General features: G+C 36.5%; 1 non-coding gene across 1 annotated transcript; it reads left to right on the top strand.

Moving 5' to 3' along the window:
* The first annotated feature begins 1,170 nt into the window (after positions 1–1,170).
* Trnak-uuu lies at positions 1,171–1,243 on the top strand. Its single transcript has one exon. It is a non-coding gene; the product is annotated as a tRNA-Lys (tRNA).
* The last annotated feature ends 4,199 nt before the right edge of the window (positions 1,244–5,442 follow it).

Genomic DNA, 5,442 nt, shown 5'->3' with positions numbered 1-5,442 from the left:
AGAGGCATCATTTTTATATTCTCGCAATGAAGTTGCTAATAACGGTATCTCGATTATCACTTTATCATGCGAGAGTATAAAATGTTCGGTGACACCCGAACTTAGCCCTTCCTTACTTGTTTTTAATATTTTTAGACAATCTACAGTTGAATTGGGAATTATACTCCAATTCAAACAATTTTTTTACTAAAGAAACTATAATCTTTATACATATAGATATATTAATTATACACTAAATCAATAATATGAAATATAGTGATATCAAAAGTTTGAAGTTGAAATGTTGAAAACGAAGGACGGAATTTTTTATTTTTGAATCAAAAACTAATGAAATATTACGGTATGAATAAGAATACGTTAGAAGTTAAGATCGCCTGAAATACGTATAAGGCTTTAATTATTACTTTAAGCAATTATTTAAAAGATAAATCTTTACTATTTGACATAAACGGTATTAATTCAAAAGAGGAGACCTTATTAATAAAATTTTTTTTAGTGTCCTCTTAATAGTTGCCTGCTGGAAAAAGAATATTGAAATTGCTTTCTTGGGAGCATTGTCACTTTGAGACTTACAGAACACATCGAGAAGTCCCAACTAAACTTTTCAAGAGACCATAAAGCAAAGCCATATCTCTTGGGAAGTTCGAGTGGCTTCAGTTCTTGGATAAGCTGTATTTTCTACGTTATGAATTTCAGATCTCTGCTTAAAATGCTTCAAGTCGTTCCATAAGTCAGTTCCATTTCTTGCGAACGGCGCCGAATTGACTGTCCATGGTTTTCGTGTACACTTTTAGCTATGCCTGCTACATTTTCTTCTCTCTGGAGAGACTGGTATTTTCAGTAGAATATTTTCCAATAATGAATGCCAAACAATACTGAACAAAATTCATATGACAGCTTGGCATGACTCACGCGTAATCTGTCAAAAAAAGGCTATTAAAAGAAGTACCTAAACTTGGATCAGCCCTTATAAGAAATTTAAGCAACAAACCGGACTATTGTCTTTTATATATTCATAAAAACTTCTTTGGATCTGAATTATGGGGTGTCTTTTAAGAAGACCTTTACAGCTAAAAATTTTACATTATATGAATACATATTTTGTTAGGTTATGCTAGCATATTTTACTCCTTATGTTCATATCAAGGATCACCTAACAATGCATTATGTGCCCGGGTAGCTCAGTCGGTAGAGCATTGGACTTTTAATCCAAGGGTCCAGGGTTCAAGTCCCTGCTCGGGCGGTAAAAACTTTTTACAATTTATATTTATTATTAAAATATTTAGACATTTAACGAAAATTTACGCAACTAATTTGGACTAATACAGGCTGACTGAGCTAAAAAGTGGGATGTATATATGTTTGGTATATTTTCTTGAAATCAAGAACTTTGTCGAAAACGAAATTCACAGTAAAAACGTAAATTATTTGTTTTTAGCAATGAATTAAAAAAAAGAAAATTATAATTAAAACAAGTAAGAAAGAGCTAAATTCGGCTGTCAGCGAATATTTTACTTTCTTGCAACTTGCACGAGTCAAGCCCAGGGAAATATCTTAAGATGTAAAAAGTCGACCAGATGATCGGAAGCTAAGAAATTTCATGTTGAAATTTCCTTTCTCTTTTTTCGGCATCCCTCCCCTCTCCATTGATATATGTACCATCACTCTAGCTTGTTTAGTTCGCCTGCTGCGTCAAGTTGAGTAGACATGTGTTTGTAGTGCTCGTCACGAAAATGGAAAAACGAAATCAAGAGCAACGCGTCGCGATAAAATTTTGCGCCAGATTGGGCAAAACAGCTTCGGAAACGTATGCTAAAATTGTAAGAGTGTATGGTGATAGTGCTCTTAGTCGTGCCCAGGTGTTTCGATGGCACAAAGAGTTTAAGGAGGGGCGTGAAAGCGTGGAAGACGAGGCGCGGAGTAGGAGACCAGTCGAGGTGCGACTGACGCGAATGCGCAGCGTGAAGGGGAAAACTGTGAATCAAGCTCGTAACTGGATCCATCATCACGACAACGCGCCGTGCCACACCGCCCTCAGCGTGTCCCAGTATTTGGCCTCTGAAGGGATCGCCGTGTTGCAACGACATGTCACCCTGTGACTTTTTTTGTTTCCTAAAACAAAATCGGTGGTCAAAGGAATCCATTTTGAGTTGATTGCCCACATCCAGGCGAACGTGACGAGGGTACTCGCGGACATCCCAATCGAAGCGTTCCAGAAATGTTACGAAGCATGGAAAACGCGCTGGAATCGCTGTATAGCTGCCCAAGGGGACTACTTTGAAGGGGATGGCAGAGTTGTAGAATAATTTTCAAATATACGGTTTTTATGGAATCAGTCTCATTACTTAATTGTCATACCTCGTATATATAGTAGGGTTCGGATTCAATATAGACCCAGTTTTTCCATGATTATAATTCGCACTGAGCTCAGTAATAAGCTGTATGTTTCCTTTGCTTACTTACTCTACGTATTATTTCTTAGTTATACAGAAGTGGCGGTATCGGAGCGAAAATAAAATATATTAAGCCAAAGATAGATATCTTGCGCCAAAGAAATCAATAGTACAGAATTGCTCATAAAAAATATGTATTGTTATTACGCAACAGCAATCACTAATTTGTACGATACTTATGTAGTATTAATTTTACGACATTTTGTTAGTATTTGCAAAAGCTTTTTTCATGGCCAAAATTTTTCATTCGAAAATTTGTATGCCTTGAAAAGTTTAAAAATAAATAAAAGTGCATAGTCGATAGTCATAAATTAGCAATGTTGTTGGAATGTGGGTAGTAGGGGCACCATCTTTGCTGTAAAATGCGTTGAGGGCGTAGTACTTATATCAGCTGTATTAGCTGCTCAGTTGCAGTGACTCCTTCACTCTGCTGCCTTGGCCGCTACACGACAGCCCAAGAATATGTGTGTTGGTGCTTGGCAAGTGCACATTTTTCATTTTATCCACCTCCCGAATTGCATTGCATTTGACAAATGATCGAGAGTCCTTCGAGTCGTTTGCAAGCTGAGCTACGCGAAGAAAGTGCCAGTGCCGGCACTGCTGGGAGTAGAGCAGCTGAGTGCGAGCAAAAAAAAAATATACTATATATGAGCAAACAAGCAAGGCGAAAGGCGAGTGGTTGAATGCAAAGACGTGCGAAAGTGCTGCGATGGGCGAGCACTCATTTGGGGTAGGGAGTTAGCCATCAAAATAACAAATAACCTCGACTAGCAGAATTGATTGCATGTCATTAATTTTCATTTCAAATTACACTGGCAGTATGTCTTCGTTGTCAGTGCGACGACGTTTGCTACAAAAGGCGACAGAGGCGTAACTGGGCAAAAGGGATGGCATGGCATGGCAATAGTATAAGAGCTGTAAAGAATTGTTGTTGGTCGGTAGCAAAGGAGACAACACTCGTTGCAAATGAAAGCTATATATACGAGAAAGCGTACATAAATGAATGAAAGAAAACGTTGGTAAGTCAATGCAAGTTTTGTTTTTGCTACCGATTTTATCTTAGTGTTAGCTTTAAATGTGAGCCCTCTTGTCGTTTACTGCCATTATTGTTTAATAATATTAATTTTTGTGTCTATAATAATGCATTAGTATATGTTAAAAAATTTGAGCTAATCAAAGTCCAAGTATGATTTAATAAATTAATCATATATGGACTTTATACGATATGGCTTAAATATCTAGCTAATTTAGGAAACGTTGTAAAGAGGCGATTTAAATATGCAAATTATATACAAAAAATTTGGAGGATGGAGCCATGTGTAGAACGCCGTTCAATGGGGAATGACCAGAAACCATTTTTTACATATTGCTCGAGCAGCTCACAAGTTCCGCTCTTAGGCTAAGAATGCTCTGGGTAGCCAAAAACCATCAGTTTGAAGGCGAGCTAAAGTGAGAACGCTCCTCAACATCGCATATAAGATTCTATCTAACGAATTGTGTGAAAGATTAAAGCCCACCGCCAACAAACTGATGGGATCTTATCAATGGGCTTTAAGCCTGGAAAATCAACAACTAGCTAGATATTCACCATGCGCTGGAGAAAATAATTCGAGCTGCAGAACTTAATCGAGCAGGTACATTCTTCTATAAGAGTGTACAGATACTGGCGGTTTACCGATGATATTGACATCATTGGCTTCAACATCCGCGCAGTTAGTTCTGATTTTTCTAGACTGGTAGCGAACGACATCATACGTATGGGCGGTGGAAACAGGAGGTGAGAGACCTCTACTTCGTTGGAGAGATCATTTGGAAAAGGGCCTGGCTTCGCTTGGAATCTCCAACTGGCGCCACAAAGCAAAAAGGAGAAATGACTGGCTCACTGTTGTTAATTATAATCGCGTAAGCTGTGTCTACGCCAGTAAGGAAGATGAAGAAGATTATAGGTTTAGAGCAACCGCATATAACGTTTATTCGCCAGGTCAAGATTAACTGTTAATTAAATCATTATTTTGAATGGCTGATCCAATGATAGAAAAAATTAAGTGAAATTATATTATTTTATCTGTGACAAGAGATTTGGTTTTCTTTTTTGTTTGTTAGAGACTTATCGATCTATCAGTAGTGATACTATCGACGAACTGTGTATTCTTGTAAAGTCCCATACATTTTTAGCTTTGCCCTTTATGATTTAGGGAAACAATGGTTCTCAGGGTTATGTTAGCTAGATACGGTAATATTAAATAATGTACTGGAGTTAAACTTGTTGGTGTTGACGATCATGGCCTCGCAGGAAGGGATAGTAATAGTTTAGGGGTATTTACTCACATCCAAATATTTTATCAAATTGCTGAGTTATTTTCTTAGTAATCCATATAATTCAAAGAGCATAGTCATCAAAATTTTTAAGAAATTTCTACAAGGGGTCTACAAGATATATTTTCAGATGATATAGATTCGTCAGATCGGATAATTTTGCATCCAGTCTCCTCGCTCAGCACCCCTGATAGTTTGTTTGCTTTAAGGCTACATGTGGCTTAAACAATTTACATTAGTAGCTCTCTATTTTTCATAGATTTTTGAGAGTATAAAGTGGAAAAATAAACAAGAAATAAAGATGGAATGGCAAATCACTTAAATTAAGGGGTTAGGTGGGATCGGAGGTAAAAAAAGAAGTATTTTTACGATTTTTTTTTTTTAATATAAGCAAACATATATTTAAAAAATATACATACTTGAACAATGTCTCCTGAAAATTTGATATAAAAATGTTGAAAGTTCAACCGTTGAGATCTTATCTCCCTGGGTGTCTCACAAAAAAGTGTTTTCGTCGTTGATTTATTAAAAAAATTAAAAAGCTGAACATATTCCGTTAGCATATACGTATATAAATCTCGTTTTTGAACGAAGGAAATAAAAAAATACTAACATTTTATTTTTTTTAGACTTTGGACAAAAAATCTTTTTTTTGGTAAAATTTTCGCCATTT

The sequence above is a fragment of the Bactrocera tryoni genome, chromosome 2, assembly GCF_016617805.1.
Source record: "Bactrocera tryoni isolate S06 chromosome 2, CSIRO_BtryS06_freeze2, whole genome shotgun sequence".
NCBI classification, from domain to species: domain Eukaryota; kingdom Metazoa; phylum Arthropoda; class Insecta; order Diptera; family Tephritidae; genus Bactrocera; species Bactrocera tryoni.
Note: the sequence above shows the minus strand (reverse complement) of the source record. Positions and strands in the feature narration are given on the sequence as shown.